This window comes from Rhinoraja longicauda, chromosome 20 (genome assembly GCF_053455715.1).
Source record: "Rhinoraja longicauda isolate Sanriku21f chromosome 20, sRhiLon1.1, whole genome shotgun sequence".
Classification (NCBI taxonomy): Eukaryota; Metazoa; Chordata; class Chondrichthyes; order Rajiformes; family Arhynchobatidae; genus Rhinoraja; species Rhinoraja longicauda.
In genome coordinates this window covers 1,205,700-1,227,029 of record NC_135972.1, presented here as the reverse complement: position 1 = coordinate 1,227,029, position 21,330 = coordinate 1,205,700, and positions in this window count along the sequence as shown.

Sequence of the window (21,330 nt, the reverse complement as noted above, 5' to 3'; positions counted from 1 at the left end):
TTCCCCTGAAACTCTTCCCATTCACAGGAGTCCTCACCAATCCGACCCAGGCGAGACTCCGCCCCCGATAGCTCCCTCTCGAGCCTCTCAACCGCTGAGTCCCGCCTTCCGGTCGACCCCCACGTATATTCCTTACAAAAGAGGCGGATGTGAGCTTTCCCCACATCCCACCACTGCCTAAGTGAAGAAAAGCTCCCCTGCCTCCCTCTCCACTTCACCCAACTCCGTCTGAATGACTCCCGGAAACACCGATCCTCCAGCAGCTTGTTATTGAAATGCCAGTAAGCAGACCCAGCCCGCGTGCGCCCCGGATTGAAGTCCACACGCACCAGACAGTGGTCCGAGCACGGCACCAGCCGCATTGAGGCCGCTGAGACACGGGAGACAAACGCACCGGAGATATACATACGATCAATGCGGGAACCGCCCCCCTCAGACCTCCGCGAGAATGCGTTTGAGTCAGGGTGGAGGTTCCGCCATGCATCCACTAGCTCAAAGGAATCAAGCAAGCCTCTCAGTTTCTTTGCTACAGCAGGGGCACACTGAGTACCAGAACGATCTCGCACCTCAAGTGTGCAGTTGAAATCTCCCCCCAGAAAGACACACTCTCCTCTTTCAATAGTGCTCAACAGAGCAGTCACCTCCTGAAGTAGGCAGGCCTGCATCGTGCCACTGCTGGGGGCATACACGTTAACAAAATGCAACGGCATGCCATCCAGACTCACGGCCAGATAGAGCAAACGACCTGGCACCACTTCCTGCACCTTCAGGATCTCTGGCTGAAAAGTCGGGGCCAACAGAAAAGCCACCCCGCTCGAGTTTGTGCTGAGGTGGCTCATGTAAACCTCCCCTTCCCACTCCAGTCGCCAGGTGGGTTAGTCACCGACAACAGTGTGCGTCTCTTGCAGAAAACACACAGCGTATTTCCCCTCTCTCAGGACTGATAAATGCTGAAATCTGCGAAAGCTCGCTCTACTGCCATTTAAATTTAATGTAACTACTGTGAATTTGCAAACACGTTGGATTTATTTCCTCACATTGCTCTTGGTCACAGAACCTTCCCCCTTGAGGAACCTTGAGAAATCCCCAAGCTGATGCCTCACAGACGCAGGAATATCACTATCCTTGCTGCCAAGGATGCTTTCAAGATCCTCAATAAATCCTGGCAGCTCTCCCCACCGCCTCTTCGCTGTTTCAACTTTAGTCTTGTGACTTTTAGATGTTTTGAGAAAGTCCTGAATCTCACGGATAAGGGTTGCGTTAAACACAGCCCTGAAGTCTGGGCGCCCCGCCAACCCACTCACACCTGGAGCAGCAGCCTCCTCTGCACATCGCTCAAGGCCAGTGTCAGAGTCCGTGGGACTACGGCTTGCTGAAAGCTCACTCACCCCACTGCACAGGCCGAGCCCATCACTCTCCCCCTCCTCCGGCATGACACCACCCCCAGGATCAATGCCGAGGGAGGGTCCCGATACCTCTGACAGCAACAAGCTGTCCGGTAAAAGGCTAGGCTCCTGCACTCTCCCATCACACCCCACATCTGGGCCTGGGGAAGAAAAAACAGCAGGCTCCCCCGGGGTCCCGGGTGTTCTTGGAGTCTCCCTTACTACCTCAACCGATGAGGCATCACACCCCTCATCACCTCCACTGGTTCTAATACAGAGCACAGAGTGGAACGTTTGATCTCCCGCTCCTCCCCCCTCAGGCTGACTCTGCTCATCCCCCATCCCAGGGGGCACATTTCCAGGGGAGTCAAACCCATCAACCGGCGTGCCAACACCCCTAGAAGGCCCCTGAAACGAGGGGACCTCCTCCGACCCAGGGGACACACTCCCAGGGGCACCAGCCCCACTACCCGATGAGATGACTCCCTCGGAAGGCCCCTGAGACGAGGGGGCCGCCACCAACCCAGAGGACACGGTTTCAGGGGAGGCGATCCCAGTAACTGATCTGGTAACACCTGCAGAAGGTCCCTGAACCAGAGGCTCATCCTCCGGCCCACAAGTCACCAGTCCGTGGTCACCGCCCTCGTCAGGGGTGGAAGGTCTCGAAATATCCGTCCCCCTTACTTTGGGCCCACGCTCATGCTCTTCCTCGCTTTCCGACAGCCTTCTTTTTGTCCCGGTGACCGGGGGAGGTGCGGTGACCTCCATAGAGGAAGGGTCCTCCGCCTCCGCACCACCCGCTGCCCCCTTTCTACTCCCATGTTTGCTCCCACCTGCCCCCTTCCGGTTCACCTTAGCTCCTTGCTGAGCCACACCAGGTGCACCCTGGACTTCACTGGGCCCACTGGGCAGGAGCCCATCTGCTATTGATTGATTCCCTTGGAGGGACTTATTCTTCTTCTTATCCTTATTCTTATTCTTCCCCTTCTGCGTCTCCCAACCTCCCTCCCCCCCTTCACCCTTCCCCTGCGCCTTGCCATCTACCACCTCCACAGGTTCAGGGCATGGGGGGGGGGGGGGCCTCACTGCTCCGGGTCACCAAGGTAGTACTTGCAGCCTCTGATGGGTTGGCAGTGCCGTCCCGGGTCACCGAGACGGAGCCAGCAGCCCCAGCCGAGTCAGCAGTTCCACCCCGGGCCACCGAGGCATGGAGGGCCGCCCCGGTTGGGCCAGCACTGCATTCCTGGGCCCCTGCGTTAGAATTTCTCGCATTGTCCAAACTCCTTGCACGCATGACACTGTGCCTCTCCCCAGCTCCAATACACGCGATTGGAGAGACCCTTATGCTCCACAGCGAAGCTCCCCTCGGCACCTAACCCCACTTCCACCTTCATAAACACGCGCCTCTTGAAGCTCAGCACCCCTTTCTCATACGGGTCATTCCCGGGGTGCATGAGCCTAGTAAGCTTAGACCGCACCTCCCCAATCTTCTCCAAGTGTGGAAGGAGTTTTGCATCCCGGAGAAACGTGGGACAATTCCGTAGGAGAACCGATTTTACATTGGACACCCACGGTTCCACCTGTAACATTGAGTATCCAATTGCAGCTCTATAATCTGGTCTCCAAATTCATGCAGTTGTACAGTATTGTAGCGACCATAGAGATTGGTCCTGGGAGTCGAACCCTCAGATTGGCCAGCAAGGTCACGTGTGGGTGCGACCGTAGGGATTGGTTCAGGGAGTGAGACCGCTGATCGGACAGCGTCGTCACGTGTGGTTTTGGCACCCAAAAACCAGTTGTTGGAAGACTTCTTCGAAGTGAACAGTTAGAATTAATGGTTGTCTGTAATCTCGTTCAGTAAACTTTGTGATCGAATATTGCTGTCGCAATAAACTTCTTCAACAAAGAACGAGCCTCCAGACTCGCCATATTGGTGACCTCGACGTGATCCAGCCGATCATCTATCATGAGTGAACCAGACGCCTCGTCTTTGGCTCCTACGCCCGGCACACCGCAGCTAAGCGCGGTCAGCGTTCACCTTCCGTCGTTTTGGGCACATCAACCACAATCTTGGTTTGTCCATGCCGAAGCCCAGTTTCACTTAAGAAACATCTCAACGGACGCGACAAAGTACTACTACCTCGTAAGCGCTCTACCGCCGGAGACGTCCGTGCGGGTGTTGCGGTTCAATGTCAACCCTCCCGCAGAAGACAAGTACGAGGCACTGAAGGTACTCTTGTTACGAACCTTCGGATTCAGTAGGCATAACCGAGCTAAGAGGCTTATGCACCTACCGGATCTCGGAGATCGGCTGCCGTCCGCCCTCATGGCTGAGATGTTAGCGCTAGCAGGTGAACACAAGGATTGCCTCATGTTCGAGCAGGCATTCCGAGAGAAGCTTCCCGAAGATGTCAAGCTCATGCTCACGGATTGTTCTTTTAAGGACCCCGTGACATATGCAGAAAAAGCTGATGCGCTCATGGCGTCCAAATCAAAAAGAAGCAGTTCGATCAACAAGGTCTCGGCATCAGCGGGCGAGCCACAGCGGCAGCAAAATGGCGCCGCGTCTCCCGCCATTTCTCCAAAAGCCCGCCAAAAGGATCCGCACAAGCGCGGCTGGTATTATTACCATCTACGATGGGGTGGAGAATCCCGCAACTGCCGCTCACCTTGCACCTTCTCAGGAAATGCCTCGGCCGATCGTACATGGAGGCGGTTGCGATTGGCCAGAACCGACGCCTCTACGTCCGAGATCGATTCACGGACACAGAATGTTTGGTTGACACGGGAGCCATAGTCAGTATAGTGCCGCCGACCGACCTTGAGACCAGATCGGGTAAGACAGGTCCTACCCTCATCGCGGTTAACGGCAGCCCCATCCGCACGTATGGTACGCGGACAATGTCCCTGGCTTTCAGCATCCGCACGTACGAATGGCCATTCATTATCGCGGACGTCAGCCAGGCGATCCTAGGCGCAGATTTCCTCTGGGCCTTTTCACTAGTCCCGATGTCCGCGGTTACGACCTTCGACCCTCCGCCAGCAGCGATGAGCCCGCCACTCCGCCGGCCGCCACTCCGTCCAGCCCGACTGTCCAGGCCATTGTCGCGGCCCCCGACCCGTATGCTGAGGTCCTGGCGGAGTTTCCAGAGCTGCTCGTCCAACGGTTCGACGCCCCTTCTGCCCGGCACGGCGTAGTCCACCACATCCGCACCGAGGGCCCCCCCGTTTTCGCTCAGGCCAGAAGGTTGCCGCCCGACAAACCGGTGGTGGCGCGGGCGGAATTCAGGAAGATGGAAGAAATGGGCATTGTCCGTCAATCCGACAGCCCGTGGGCCTCGCCGTTGCATATGGTCTCCAAAGCATCTGGGGGGTGGAGACCATGTGGCGATTACTGGTGCCTCAATGCCATCACCACGGCCGACCGCTACCCCATACCGCACCTCCAGGACTTCTCGTCTGGGCTGGAAGGTGACGTGGTGTTCTCCAAGATCGATTTGGTGCGGGGCTACCACCAGATCCCTGTGCGCCCGGAGGACATACCAAAGACTGCCACGATCACTCCGTTCGGGTTGTTCGAATGGTTGCGTATGCCTTTCGGTTTAAAGAACGCGGCACAGGCCTTTCAACGACTCATGGACCGTGTTGGTCGAGATTTGCCTTTTGTGTTCATTTATTTAGATGATATCCTGGTCGCCAGCCCCTCGGAGCAGGAACACCTGGCCCACTTGCGGACCGTATTCCGGCGGCTCCAAGACCACGGGCTCATCATCCAACCCTCCAAGTGTCAATTTGGCCTCCATTCTCTTGATTTCTTAGGGCACTGAATCACCCCTGCCGGCGCCACCCCTTTGCCTGAGAAGGTGGAGGCTATCCGTGCATTCCCGCGGCCACCACAGTGAAGGGTCTGCAAGAGTTCGTGGGCATGGTGAACTTCTACCATAGGTTCATCCCGGCAGCAGCACGGGTCATGCGCCCGCTCTTCCAGTGCCTCGTGGGCAAACCTGTAGAGTTAGTATGGTCCTCGGCCGCAGAGTCGGCCTTTGCAGCAGCTAACGCGGCTTTGGCAGACGCCACCATGCTTGTCCACCCGAGCGCCTCCGCACCCACGGCCCTGACGGTTGATGCGTCAGACGTGGCGGTGGGAGGGGTTTTGGAACAGCAGGTCGGTGGCCTTTGGCAGCCCTTGGCGTTTTTCAGCCTGCAACTGAGTTCGGCTGAGCTGAAATATAGCGCCTTTGACTGAGAGCTTCTGGCTCTCTACTTAGCTGTCCGTCACTTTAGGTATTTCCAAGAAGGACGCCCGTTTGTGGCTTTTACGGACCATAAACCATTGACTTTTGCTTTTTCCAAATTGTCCGACCCATGGTCGGCCCGCCAGCAGCGGCACCTGACTGCCATCTCTGAGTTTACCACCGATGTCCGTCATGTCACGGGTAAGCTTAATGCCATTGCTGACGCCCTGTCTCGGCCTGCTGTTTCCCCCATTTCAGCGGTGGGCTGCGAGGTGGATCTCCAGGAGCTTGCGGAGGCACAGCTCCTGGCAGACACCGTCTTGGCATACCAGTCCGCCACTTCAGGGTTGAAGTTGGCTCAGGTGGCCTGCGGGCCGGAGGGCACAAAAGTCTGGTGTGATGTTTCCCTTCCCCGTCCCAGGCCGGTGGTGCCGGCCTCCCTCCAGCGCCGGGTGTTTGATGCCATTCACGGGCTGGCGCACCCGTCCATCCGCTCCACCTCTGCCTTAGTGGCCGCTCGGTTTGTGTGGCATGGCCTGCGAAAGCAGGTAGCCGCTTGGGCCCGTCCCTGCGTTCCCTGCCAGACCGCTAAAGTTCAACGCCATGTCCAGCCCCCGGTACAAGAGTTTGCGGTCCCAGTGGTCCGTTTTTTCCATATTCATGTGGATTTAGTTGGACCTTTACCTTCCTCCCGGGGCTACACCCATCTGCTCACGGTGGTGGATCGATTCACCCGGTGGCCGGAGGCTTTCCCGTTGTCCGATACCTCCGCTGCCTCTTGTGCCAGGGCCCTGGCCCTCCATTGGGTGGCCCGTTTCAGTGTTCCGTCCGTTATTACCACCGACAGGGGGCCACAGTTCACCTCTACTCTCTGGGCCACGCTAGCAGAGCTGTACGGCTCCCGGTTGCAACACACCATGGCGTACCACCCACAGGCTAATGGGCTCGTGGAGAGGTTCCACCGGCAACTTAAGGCGGCCCTCAGTGCGAGGCTGGAGGGCCCGGACTGGGTAGATCAACTTCCCTGGGTCCTTTTGGGCATCCGGACCGCTCCTAAGCAGGATCTCGGTGCTTCGTCCGCGGAACTAGTATATGGCTCGCCACTTCGAGTGCCCGGAGATTTGCTGCCGGAGTCCTCTAGTCAGCTGCCTTCAGTTCCGTCGGTTTTAGCATCATTCCGGGCACGCGTGGGTTCCCTGGCTCCGGTTCCTACTTCGCGTCATGGGTGTTTCATGGTACATGAACCGCCTGCCTTGAAGGACTGTGAGTTTGTGTTTCTGCGTAGGGATGCCCATCGTTCCCCGTTGCAGAGGGTCTATGAAGGGCCGTTCCGGGTTTTGCGTAAAGGGACGGTCACCTTCACCTTGGACGTGGGCGGCAGGAGTGAGCTCGTCTCGGTGTCCAGGCTCAAACCTGCGCACTTGGATCTGGGCCTCCCGGTCCTGGTCGGCCAACCACCTCGGCGAGGCCGGCCTCCTGCAGTTACACCCGGTCCAGGACCCCCCGCTCCTGTGGTTCCGGTTGCCCCTCTCCTTACTCGTTCTGGTCGCGAAATCCGGCTCCCTGCTAGGTTCCGTACCTCGGGTTCTGGGGGGGTCATGTAGCGACCATAGAGATTGGTCCTGGGAGTCGAACCCTCAGATTGGCCAGCAAGGTCACGTGTGGGTGCGACCATAGGGATTGGTTCAGGGAGTGAGACCGCTGATTGGACAGCATTGTCACGTGTGGTATTAGCGCCCAAAAACCAGTTGTTGGAAGACTTCTTCGAAGTGAACAGTTAGAATTAATGGTTGTCTGTAATCTCGTTCAGTAAACTTTGTGATCGAATATTGCTGTCGCAATAAACTTCTTCAACAAAGAACGAGCCTCCAGACTCGCCATAGTATATCCTGCTGTAAAACCCCCTGCTGTACGTAGTGACGTTTAGACTTAGGTTTATTATTGTCACGTGTACTGAGGTACAGTGAAAAGCTGGGATTATCCAATCAAATAACATAATACTATATATAAATACAATCGAGCCAAACTCAAGTACAATAGGTAGATAAAGTGGAAGATACAGAGTGCAGAATATAGTTCTCAGTATTGTAGCGCACCAGTTGCAGAGACAAAGTCCAATGTCCACAATGGGGTAGAGGTGAATCATAAGGTGTCCTAGCTTGTGGAAGGACTGTTCAGAAGCCCGACACAGAGGGGAAGAAGCTGTCCTGAGACTGGTGGTGCGCACTTTCAAGCTTCTGTACCTTCTGCCCAAGGGGAGAGGGGAGACAAAGGAATGACTGGGGTGGGAGGAATCTTTGATTATATTAGTTAGTGTGTGCTTACTAAATAATACTTCCCCATTTATCTCATCCAAAATTTCAAAACAATATTGCGGCTCATCGTCTTTGTGACGCTGGCTCATAGATTTTTGTAAACCCTGTTGGATATCGTCAATCCCATTGATTAATATCGTGTTATACATTGTTACTCAGAAAACTAAAATCATCTGTTCTGAATCAGAATATTCTGGCCTGCACAGGTGAAAGGAGGACTAAATGAGTTCTGATAAATCATAATCAATATTCACTTGTTGCAAGGTTTAGGACATCATTTTTTCCAACCACTGGATTGGGATGATTCCAAATCTGGATCGGAAAACAAAGTCTGATCCATAATTTGATTAACGTTATTATGGTTGCTGTGATATTTGTTCAAGATAGTAAACTTTGATGAATCAAAATGAGGCACAAAGCGCTGGAATAACTCAGCGGCTCAGGCAACATCTCTGGAGCATTCTGCAGCAAACCAGCATCTGTAGTTCCTTGTGTCCACATTTTAATGAATCAGATATCTGTTTGTGAGCAGACAGTGTCAGATGCGGAAGGAAGTAACACATTGGAATATCTCAACAGCTGCACATCCGTGTAGCCTTCCCTCGTGCTCTCTGTTGATCTGTGGACTTCTGGACTTCCCGTTTATTCGTGCCGCACTCCGGATACAATCCCCTGCAATTTATTCACACAGTGTGTTGAAGTCAAGGGTTGCATTTAACTCAAAATTAAAAGCAAACTTCTGAGGATGTTCAAAATCTGTAATAGAAAGTGAAATTTCTAGAAATACTTAGATAACGCAATAGCTGAGAAGAGACAAAAGCAGCAAGTCTCAGAGATTGGTGTCTGAGCTCAACGATGGTTAGAGTTAGATTAGAGGCTGAATACTCCAGCACTTCGTGCTTTACTCAAGTTTCCAGCATCTGCAGTTCCTTCTGTCTCTATTGAAATGCCCACAATGGCAGATGAACGGGTGAAGAATTATCAAGAAACATCAGTGTGGGTTACCCTGATCCAAAAAGGTTGCCAAACAAAACTATTATTTTAAAATACTCTGGTTCCTAAATACATTATTTGGCCATGTTTTTTTGCAGATTAATGAAGCTCCCTTCTATTCCAGCAGAATAACTGGCAGAGTCAGAAATAACAGAGGTAAGGCTTTAAGCAATTTCAGCCCAAGGCACCAAATGATAGTGCTTGTGTCCTGCCTTATTCTGCCTGCAAGGAAAAGTCTTCAAACATCTTTTAATGACAGTCTAACGTAGGTCATGTCATAAGGAATAAGAGTAGAATTAGGCCATTCTTTTGCTTGAAGTCTACTCCGCCATTCGATCATTGCTGATCTATCTCTCCCTCCTAACCCCGTTCTCCTGCCTTCTCCCCATAACCTCTGACACCCGTAGTAATCAAGAATCTATCTACCTCTGCCTTAAAAATACCCACTGACTTGGTCTCCACAGCCTTCTGTGGCAAAGAATTCCACAGATTCACCACCCTCTGACTAAAGACAATTCTCTTCATCTCCTTCCTAAAATAATGTCCTTTAATTTTGAGGCTGTGACTTCTAGTTCTCGACTCTCCCACTAGTGGAAACATTGATTTACTTTCTAACTTGTCCTTTTTTCTTTTCTTTCTATTTTGATAATTTTGTTCTTTTTTTCCATACGTGTCTGTGTCAAAGTATTTCTCCTTAACCCAGTAACCACTGTTTTCCCCATACCAAATGTAACTGCAAACACACGGTAGAAAACCTGCATTATTTTCAATGCGACGTGCAGGCAAAATGGCAAGTACTTTATCAATACCGGCTCGCAGAGTTACACAGCCAAAAGCTACATGATAGCTCTGCTTTGCTAAATTGCTTTCTTTCCACATTAGTAAAACTAATAAATTAATTGGTCCAGGAAGCAGTGGTACAGCCAAAAAATATATATGTATTTAAAAGCAAGTGTATACCCAACAATAGCAGTTCCTGGATTACATGTACCTGATATTTAATTCCTGGAAAATGTCATTCCTGATGAAAGGCACCGGATCCAAATTCAAGAAATGGCATCATTCTTTAGTTCTGTTTCTTTGAAAGTGAACCAAAGGTGACCACAAGAGATTTTAAACTAAGTTGAAGGAGTAAAGTTCATCTCTGGCAGGGGCAGAGGAAGAGATGAGAGGCAACTACTCCACTTACCACCTCATTCCAAGGTTTACATCTTGGGTGGATTAATGATTGGCTAGGACACAAGGCTGGCCTCCCACCACAGCTCATGGATAGGCCACTGCTACACACGGCTGTGCATCATCTTGTAGATCTTGTGATATTTCCCACTAACTCTGGGGGCAGTTCATTGTCAATGAGGTACTTTGCAACTGCGTGAGACCATGGAACTTGCCCACATCACACCATTACTACTGCGGTAATGACAGCCACCCATGGTCAAATGGCAAGCCTTGCAACCTTTGTTTCAAAGTCATGGAAGTGTTCAGCCAAGAAAAGGCCCTTCAGCCACCTTGTTCATGCTGACCAAAGATAATAGAGCAGAGCACGATAGACCACTCCACCCTGAAAACCCTAGTATCTCATGGCAGAAACCAGCGGAAACATTTAAAAAGAAAAATAACAAAAATCTGTGAATTGATAGATGAGATATATTCTGCATTTTAATGGTATCATCACACATACTGTTCCCCCAAAACTGATTACACTGCGAGAGGCATAATGGGCGGCGGGTTTTGCCCACTAAAATGGCTCCTTTGCGTACTACACTTCAGTACAGGTGATTTTGACGGAGTGGTCCATCTTGCTCCGCTCTGTTATCTTTGATCCTGACCAAGATGGCATGTTGGGCTGGACCTATTGGCCTGCATTTGGCCTTTAGCCATCTAAACCCTTCCTATCCACATATCTGCACAAATGGCCTTCTGCAAGTCATTGCAATAAAACACAAGGGCAACATTTTCGGCCAAGCTGGCCATCCGCGAGTCACGGTGCCAGGCGGAAGAGGGCTCTGCCCGAGCGGGCTGCCTGCCCCTTTTCCGGGGTTACGTCCGTGCCCGGGTGGTGTTGGAGAGGGACCACGCACTGTCCACGGGCACCCTGGGGGATTTCCGGGACCGCTGGGCACCACCGGGGGATTGGATGTATCCTGGATGGGGATTGTAATATAATTGTATAATAGCCTCAATTGGTATATTTGTTTGTATAGTATTCTGTTTTGGTTTTATTGTATTGCTTATATTATTTTAATATTTGAATAAATATTTTTGATTAAAAAAAAAGAAAGGGCAACATTTTCAAAGCATTTAAAAAAAATTGTTGTCGTGTGTGGAAAACTACAAACCTTATCTAATTCCTTACAAAAATGTGTTTAATTTCTGTTTGTTGTGCTGCTGTTTATATTTCTGCAGTGACCAGACCATTGAGGCTGGGCTGAAGGAAGGCAACTCGGTAGTGATGTGGTTGGGATTGAGGAACCGTTGATGTAAAGTGTCAGAGTATTTGCTAAAGTGAAGCTCTTCCAATCGGTTGCACTCTGAAGGAGTTGGCTGCCAGAGGCACCTGTGGTCACTGAATATGGAACTTGCAGCGTGCAGCCACAGACCTGTTTGTTACGTTACATAGTGTTCTGCTAAGCTGCTCTTGAACGCTGCAGGGAATTTGAAGGATTACCTGACCACAGTGGCTGCTCAACAAAATGTTTCTGTGGCATCGCCGGCAGTTCTGCAGCAATGCCCAGATTTGTAATGAAAATCAAGCGCCAAATAGCTCTGACAGTCAGCGGGCAATGTGTTGGCTTGGTTGCATATATTTGATAAAGTGCTGTGCCTTTAATCATCACTAATGCCACTGAGTGTGGCTTCAAAGCCAAGAGAATTAAGGGTTCGTCAGTAACTGTTGCAACATGATCTTGCAGAGGTGCAAAGAGTAACAGAGCTTGGAGATGGCTTAGACAATAGACAATAAGTGCAGGAGTAGGCCATTCGGCCCTTCGAGCCAGCACCAGGCTTCCTGTGGAAGATAAAAGTGTGGCAAGATACATTGATGTGTTGCAGATATGATGCATTCTGAAGAATGGTCCCGACCTGGAACGGCAGCTGTCCATTCCTTGCAGAGATGCTGCCTGGCCTGCTGAGTTCCTCCAGCACTTTGTGATCATAAGTACATTTGATAGGAGGAGAATTAGGCCATTCGGCCCATCAAGTCTACGCCATTCAATCATGGCTGATCTATCTTTCCATCTTAACCCCATTCTCCTGCCTTCTCCCCATAACCCCTGACACCCGTACTAATCAAGAAATGTTCTACTCAAGATCCCAGCATTTAAAGTTCCTCATGCCGACGTGCTGCAGATATTGTTCCTCTGTGATATTAGGGTAGGGGCGATATTGCCTGAAGCCCCTTCTGACTTTTGCTGTTAATTTGGCAGGGTCTTTGCCTCCCATTTTCCTCCAATATCTTTTTTCCCTCTCTCTCTCATCCTCCTCCCAAAGACAGCTTTACCAGACCACCCATGACTCCAGTAGACCTGTTTTGAAGGCAGCCAAAAACAATGCAGCAACAGCAACAAAAAAAACTCTTCTTAGAAGTTGGAATTGAGTTTTAGGTCAGAAAGCAGGCCAGAAAGCGCTTAAATATTAATCCCAAGTCTTAAAAGACAAATCATCAAATACTCTGTTTATGATAGAACTTAGAACAGTGCTGTGTTGGAAAGAACTGCAGATGCTGGTTTAAATCAAAGGTAGACACAAAATGTTGGAGTAATTCAGCGGGACAGACAGCATCTCTGGAGAGAAGAAATTGTGACATTTCGGGCCGAGACTCTTTTTCAGACTGATGAATGGGAGATGTTTCGGGTCGAGACCCTTCTTCAGACTGATCAAAAACAGCACTGATCTAGAACAGTACTGATCTAGAACAGTACTGCACAGGAACAGGCCCTTCGGCCCACTATGTCTGTGCTGAACATGGTGACAAGATAAACTCCTGTTTAAGTACTGTTGGGGGGGACAGCCTACCTGGGGGCAACGACGGTGCCTGGGCCTCTGGCAAGGAGTCCGGCCCTGTTGCTCAGAAGGGTAGGGAAAGGAAGAGGAGAGCAGTAGTAATAGGGGACTCTATAGTGAGGGGGTCAGATAGGCGTTTCTGTGGACGCAGTCGGGAGACCCGGATGGTGGTTTGCCTCCCTGGTGCCGGTGTCCGGGATGTGTCTGAGCGTGTCCAGGATATCCTGAAAGGGGAGGGAGAGGAGCCAGAGGTCGTGGTACATATAGGTACCAACAATATAGGTAGGATAAGGGAAGAGGTCCTGAAAGGAGAATTCAGGGGGCTAGGAAGAGAGTTAAAAAAAAGGACTTCCAAAGTAATAATCTCAGGCGTACTGCCTGTGCCACGCGATAGTGAGAATAGGAATGGAGTGAGGTGGAGGATAAATACGTGGCTGAGGAACTGGTGCAGGGAGCAGGGTTTCAAGTTTCTGGATCATTGGGACCTCTTCTGGGGGAAGTATGACCTGTACAAAAAGGATGGGTTGCATCTGAACCCGAGGGGAACCAATATCCTGGCGGGGAGATTTGCTAAAATAACTGCGGAGACTTTAAACTAGTACGGTTGGGGGGAGGGACTCAAACACAGATAGCTAACAGGCAGACCCCACCACTGGCCATATCTTCCCATCCCCTCCCCTCTCTGCATTTCGCAGAGACCGTTCCCTCCGCAACTCCCTGGTCCACTCGTCCCTTCCTACCCAAACCACCCTAACCCCGGGCACTTTCCCTTGCAACCGCACGAGATGCAACACCTGTCCCTTTACCTCCCCCCTCAACTCCATCAAAGGACCCAAACATTCTTTCCAGGTGAGACAGAGGTTCACCTGCACCTCCTCCAACCTCATCTATTGCATCCGCTGCTCTAGATGTCAACTCATCTATATCGGCGAAACCAAGCGCAGGCTCGGCGATCGCTTCGCTGAACACCTGCGCTCGGTCCGCATTAACGCCACTGATCTCCCGGTGGCCCAGCACTTCAACTCCCCCTCCCATTCCCAGTCTGACCTCTCTGTCATGGGCCTCCTCCAGTGCCATAGTGAGGCCCGCCGGAAATTGGAGGAGCAGCACCTCATATTTCGCCTGGGCAGTTTGCGGCCCGGTGGTATGAACGTTGACTTCTCCAACTTCAGATAGCTCCTCTGTCCCTCCCTTCCCCTCCTCCTTCCCAGATCTCCCTCTATCTTCCTGTCTCCACCTATATCCTTCCTTTGTCCCACCCCCGACATCAGTCTGAAGAAGGGTCTCGACCCGAAACGTCACCCATTCCTTCTCTCCCGAGATGCTGCCTGACCTGCTGAGTTACTCCAGCATTTTGTGAATAAATCGATTTGTACCAGCATCTGCAGTTATTTTCTTATATAGCTAACAGGCAGTGTGTGAGGCAGGAGGCAGAAAAGGGAAACACTCAGACCCAATATGTAGGAGAGAAAGAAGGGAAAAGAAATAAACTGAGAATAAGAAATGATGGGTCCCTTAAATGTGTATATTTTAATGCTAGGAGCATTGTAAGAAAGGTGGATGAGCTTAGAGCCTGGATTGACATCTGGAAGTATGATGTTGTGGCGATCAGTGAAACATGGTTGCAGGAGGGTTGCGATTGGCAATTAAATATTCCAGGATTTCATTGTTTCAGATGTGATAGAATCGGAGGGGCAAGAGGTGGGGGTGTTGCATTGCTTGTCAGGGAGGATATCACAGCAGTGCTTTGGCAGGATAGACTAGAAGGCTCGATTAAGGAGGCTGTTTGGGTGGAACTCAGAAATGAGAAAGGTTTAGCAACACTTATAGGGGTGTATTATAGACCGCCAAATAGGGAACGAGAATTGGAAGAGCAAATATGTAAGGAGATAGCAGATATTAGTAGTAAGCACAGAGTAGTGATTGTGGGTGATTTCAATTTTCCGTATATAGACTGGGAATCACATTCTGTTAAAGGGCTGGATGGTTTGGAGTTTGTAAAATGTGTGCAGGATAGTTTTTTGCAGCAATACGTAGAGGTGCCTACCAGAGAAGGGGCAGTGTTGGACCTCCTGTTAGGAAATGAGATGGGTCAGGTGACGGAGGTATGTGTTGAGGAGCACTTTGGGTCTAGTGATCACAATGCCATTAGTTTCAATATCATTATGGAGAAGGTCAAATCTGGACCAAGGGTTGAGATTTTGGATTGGAGAAAGGCTAATTTTGAGGAGATGACAAAGGATTTAAAAGGAGTGAAATGGAAATTGTTGTTTTATGAAAAGGATATAATAGAGAAATGGAGGATATTTAAAGGTGAAATTTTGAGAGTACAGAGTCTTTATGTCCCTGTTCGGTGGAAAGGAAAGAATAATAATTTGAAAGAGCCATGGTTTTCCAGGGAAATTGGACACTTGGTTCGGAAAAAGAGGGAGATATACAATAAATATAAGCGGCAGGGAGTAAATGAGGTTCTTGAGGAATATAAAGAATGTAAAAGGAATCTTAAAAAGGAAATTAGAAAAGCGAAAAAAAGATATGAGGCTGCTTTGGCAAGTAATGTAAAAGTAAACCCCAAGAGGTTCTACAGATATGTCAATAGCAAAAGGATAGTGAGGGATAAAATTGGTCCATTAGAGAGTCAGAGTGGACAGCTATGTGCTGAGCCGGAAGAAATGGGGGAGATATTAAACAATTTCTTTTCTTCGGTATTTACCGAGGAGAAGGATATTGAATTATGTGAGGTAAGCGAAACAAGTAGAGTAGTGATGGAAATTAGGAGGATTAAAGAAGAGGAGGTACGGACACTTTTGAAGAATATAAAAGTGGATAAGTCTCCAGGTCCTGATAGGATATTCCCTAGGACATTGAGGGAAGTTAGTGCAGAAATAGCAGGGGCTATGACGGAAATATTTCAAACGTCATTAGAAACAGGGATGGTGCCGGAAGATTGGCGCATTGCGCATGTTGTGCCTTTGTTTAAAAAAGGTTCTAAAAGTAAACCTAGCAATTATAGACCTATTAGTTTGACGTCTGTGGTGGGAAAATTAATGGAAAAGATACTTAGGGACAATATATATAATTATTTGGATAATCAAGGCCTGATTAGAAACAGTCAACATGGATTTGTGCCTGGAAGGTCATGTTTGACTAATCTTCTTGAATTTTTTGAAGAGGTTACCAGGGAAATTGATAAGGGCAAGGCTGTGGATGTTGTCTATATGGACTTCAGTAAGGCATTTGACAAGGTTCCACATGGAAGGTTGATTAAGAAGGTTAAATCGTTGGGTATTAATAGTGAGGTTGCAAGATGGATTCAACAATGGCTGAATGGGAGATACCAGAGGGTAACGGTTGACAATTGTATGTCAGGTTGGAGGCCAGTGTCTAGTGGAGTGCCCCAAGGATCTGTGTTGGGTCCACTGTTGTTTGTCATTTACATTAATGATCTGGATGATGGTGTGGCAAATTGGATTAGTAAATATGCAGATGATACTAAGATAGGTGGAGTAGTTGATAGTGAGGTAGATTTTCAAAGTCTACAGAGAGACTTGGGCCTTTTGGAAGGGTGGGCTGAAAGATGGCAGATGGAGTTTAATGCTGATAAGTGTGAGGTGCTGCATTTTGGTAGGACAAATCAAAATAGGACGTACAGGGTAAATGGTAGGGAATTGAGGAATGCAGTGGAACAGAGGGATCTGGGAATAACTGTGCATTGTTCCCTGAAGGTGGAATCTCATGTGGATAGGGTGGTGAAGAAGGCGTTTGGTATGCTTGCCGTTATAAATCAGAGCATCCAGTATAGAAGTTGGGATGTAATGTTGAAATTGTACAGGGCATTGGTGAGGCCGAATCTGGAGTATGGTGTGCAGTTCTGGTCGCCAAATTATAGGAAGGATGTCGACAAAATGGAGAGGGTACAGAGGAGATTTACTAGAATGTTGCCTGGGTTTCAGCACTTAGGCTACAGAGAGAGGTTGAACAGGCTGGGTCTTTATTCTTTGGAGCGTAGAAGGTTGAGGGGGGACTTGATAGAGGTTTTTAAAATTTTGAGAGGGACGGACAGAGTTGACGTGGGTAGACTTTTCCCTTTGAGAGTGGGGAAGATTCCAACAAGGGGACATAGCTTCAGAATTGAGGGACAAAGGTTTAGGGGTAACATGAGGGGGAACTTCTTTACTCAGAGGGTTGTGGCTGTATGGAATGGGCTTCCGGTGGAAGTGGTGGAGGCTGGCTCGATTTTATTATTTAAGAGTAAATTGGATAGGTATATGGATAAGAGGGGATTAGAGGGTTATGGTCTGAGTGCAGGTAGATGAGACTAGGTCAGGGAGAATGGTCGGCGTGGACTGGTAGGGCCGTACAGGCCTGTTTCCATGCTGTAGTTGTTATATGTTATATGTTATATGTTAAACTCATCTCTGTTCCAGGCCCCCACCACCCCCTCTGGCAGCGGGTTCCATGCCCCCACCACCCCCTCTGGCAGCACATTCCAGGCACCCACCCCTGGCAGCACGTTCCAGGCCCCCACCACCCCCTCTGGCAGCACGTTCCAGGCCCCCACCACCCCCCCTGGCAGCACGTTCCAGGCCCCCACCCCCACCACCCCCCCTGGCAGCACGTTCCAGGCCCCCACCCACCACCCCTGACAGCACGTTCCAGGCCCCCACCCCCACCACCCCCCCTGGCAGCACGTTCCAGGCCCCCACCACCCACCCCTGGCAGCACGTTCCAGGCCCCCACCCCTGGCAGCGGGTTCCAGGCCCCCACCCACCACCCCTGGCAGCACATTCCAGACCCCACCCCCACCCCTGGCAGCGAGTTCCAGGCCCCCACCCCCACCCCTGGCAGCGGGTTCCAGGCCCCCACCCACCACCCCTGGCAGCACGTTCCAGGCCCCCACCCCTGGCAGCACGTTCCAGGCCCCCACCCCTGGCAGCACGTTCCAGGCCCCCACCCCTGGCAGCACGTTCCAGGCCCCCACCCCTGGCAGCACGTTCCAGGCCCCCACCCCTGGCAGCACGTTCCAGGCCCCCACCCCTGGCAGCACGTTCCAGGCCCCCACCCCTGGCAGCACGTTCCAGGCCCCCACCCCTGGCAGCACGTTCCAGGCCCCCACCCCTGGCAGCACGTTCCAGGCCCCCACCCCTGGCAGCACGTTCCAGGCCCCCACCCCTGGCAGCACGTTCCAGGCCCCCACCCCTGGCAGCACGTTCCAGGCCCCCACCCCTGGCAGCACGTTCCAGGCCCCCACCCCTGGCAGCACGTTCCAGGCCCCCACCCCTGGCAGCACGTTCCAGGCCCCCACCCCTGGCAGCACGTTCCAGGCCCCCACCCCTGGCAGCACGTTCCAGGCCCCCACCCCTGGCAGCACGTTCCAGGCCCCCACCCACCCTCTGCGTAAAAAACAACTTGCCCTGCACATCTCTTTTAAACTTTGCCGATCTCACCTCAAAGTTATGCCCTCTAGTCTCTGACATTTCCACCCGGAGGAGTAAAGTTCTGATTGTCTATGCTATCTATGCCTCAAACATAATTTTATAATCTACTGTCAAGTGATGAACACTTTAAATGTCATTGCAGAAGCAACCTCCTGTAAACAGTGTGAGAATAAGATGGTGGGCCCCACGCTTGTTCCAGGCATCTACGTGTGTGCAGCTTACTTTGTATTTTACAACCACTTTCCCACTGTTCCTTGGTGTTACAGTTACATTGTCTTAAACAGGTAACGGACTTTAGTAGGAGAGGACCTTGTACAGGTGTCAGAGGTTATGGGGAGAAGGCAGGAGAATCAAAGTCAAAGTCAAAGTCAAAGTCAATTTTATTGTCAATCCTCAGCCAGTTTACACAGACAGAAAATCGAAATACCGTTTCCCACAATCCCGAGGAACAAAGTGCATAAAACAAAAGGCACAGCAAACAACAATCAACATAAAATATAAAATATAAAATATAGTCACTTCAAATTTTTTTTAAAAAAGTGTCTGGTGCTGGATGTGCGTGTGTGTGGGGTGTTAAAGTCCAGGTCCCATAGGGGCAGGGGAGAGAGGAGGAAGGGAGGGGAGAGGAGAGGAGAGTGGGGTTAGGAGGGAGAGTTAGACCAACCATGATTGAATGGCGGAGTAGAGTTGATGGGCTGAATGGCCTAATTCCACTCCCATCCCTTATGACCTAAGACAAAGTGCTGGGGGAACTCAACGGGTCTGGCAGCATCAATGAAGGGAATGGACCGACAAGGTTTTGGGACTCTTCTTCAGACTGATGAGATTGGGGGGAGAAAGCTGGAAAGGAGAGGTGGGGATGGAGGCACAGCCTGACAAGTGATAGGTGAACAGAGGCTGGAGATGAAAAGGAGACATAAAGACTGTCAGATAACATTACAGGAAAGATGTGGAGGCTTTGGAGAGGGTACAGAGGAGGTTTACCAGAATGCTACCTGGATTAGAGGGTAGTGATCATAATATGATGTTTTAATCCACAATTTGAGAGGGAGAAGTGAAAATCGGAAGTGTCGGTATTGCAGTTGAGCAAGGGGGACCATGGAGGCTTGAGAGAGGAGTTGGCCAGAGTTGACTGGAAAGAGACCCTAGCAGGGAAGACGGTGGAACAACAATTGCAGGCATTTCTGGGAATAATACAGAGGGTGGAGGATCAGTTCATTCCAAAGAGGAAGAAAGATTCTAAGGGGAGTAATAGGCGACCGTGGCTGACAAGGGAACAAGGGAAGTTAAGGACAGTATAAAAATAAAAGAGAAGAATTATAACATAGCAAAGATGAGCGGGAAGCCAGAGGATTGGGACTCTTTTAAAAAGCAACAGAAGATAACTAAAAAGGCGATACGGGCAGAACAGATGAAGTACGAAGGTAAGCTAGCCAATAATATAAAGGAGGATAGTAAAAGCTTCTTTAGGTATGTAAAGAGGAAAAAAATAGTTCAGACAAATGTGGGTCCCTTGAAGTCAGAAGCAGGTGAATTTATTATGGGGAACAAGGAAATGGCAGACAAGTTGAACAGGTACTTTGGATCTATCTTCACTAAGGAAGATACAAACAATCTTCCAGATGTACCAGTGGCCAGAGATCCTAGGGTGACGGAGGAACTGAAGGAAATTCACATGTGGCAGGAAATGGTGTTGGGTAGACTGATGGTACTGAAGGCTGATAAATCCCCAGGGCCTGATGGTATGCATCCCAGAGTACTTAAGGAGGTGGCTCTAGAAATTGTGGACGCATTGGTGATCATTTTCCAATGTTCTATAGATTCAGGATCAGTTCCTGTGGATTGGAGGGTAGCTAATGTCACCCCACTTTTTAAGAAAGGAGGGAGAGAGAAAACGGGAAATTATAGACCAGTTAGCCTGACATCAGTGGTGGGGAAGATGCTGGAGTCAATTATAAAAGAAGAAATTGCGGAACATTTGGATAGTAGTAACAGGATCGTTCCGAGTCAGCATGGATTTACTAAGAGGAAATCATGCTTGACTAATCTTCTGGATTTTTTTGAGGATGTAACTAGGAAAATGGACAAGGGAGAGCCAATGGAAGTAGTGTACCTGGACTTTCAGAAAGCCTTTAATAAGGTCCCACATAGGAGATTAGTAGGCAAAATTAGAGCACATGGTCTTGGGGGTAGGGTACTGACATGGATACCGTAGGGCGGTACGGTAGCGCAGCAGTAGCGTTGCTGCTTTACAGCGAATGCAGCGCCGGAGACTCAGGTTCGATCCTGACTACGGGTGCTGCACTGTAAGGAGTTTGTACGTTCTCCCCGTGACCTGCGTGGGTTTTCTCCGAGATCTTCGGTTTCCTCCCACACTCCAAAGACGTACAGGTATGTAGATTAATTGGCTGGGTAAATGTAAAAATTGTCCCTAGTGGGTGTAGGATAGTGTTAATGTACGGGGATCACTGGGCGGCACGGACTTGGAGGGCCGAAAAGGCCTGTTTCCGGCTGTATATATATGATATGAAAATTGGTTGGCAGGCAGGAAACAAAGAGTGGGGATAAATGGGTCTCTTTCAGAATGGCAGGCAGTGACTAGTGGGGTACCGCAAGGCTCGGTGCTGGGACCGCAGCTATTTACAATATACATTAATGACTTAGATGAAGGGATTAAAAGTACCATTAGCAAATTTGCAGATGACACAAAGCTGGGTGGTAGTGTGAACTGTGAGGAGGATGCTATGAGGATGCAGGGTGACTTGGACAGGTTGTGTGAGTGGGCGGATGCATGGCAGATGCAGTTTAATGTGGATAAGTGTGAGGTTATCCACTTTGGTGGTAAGAACAGGAAGGCAGATTATTATCTGAATGGTGTCAAGTTAGGAAAAGGGAACGTACAAAGAGATTTGGGTGTCTGTTCATCAGTCACTGAAAGGAAGCATGCAGGTACAGCAGGCAA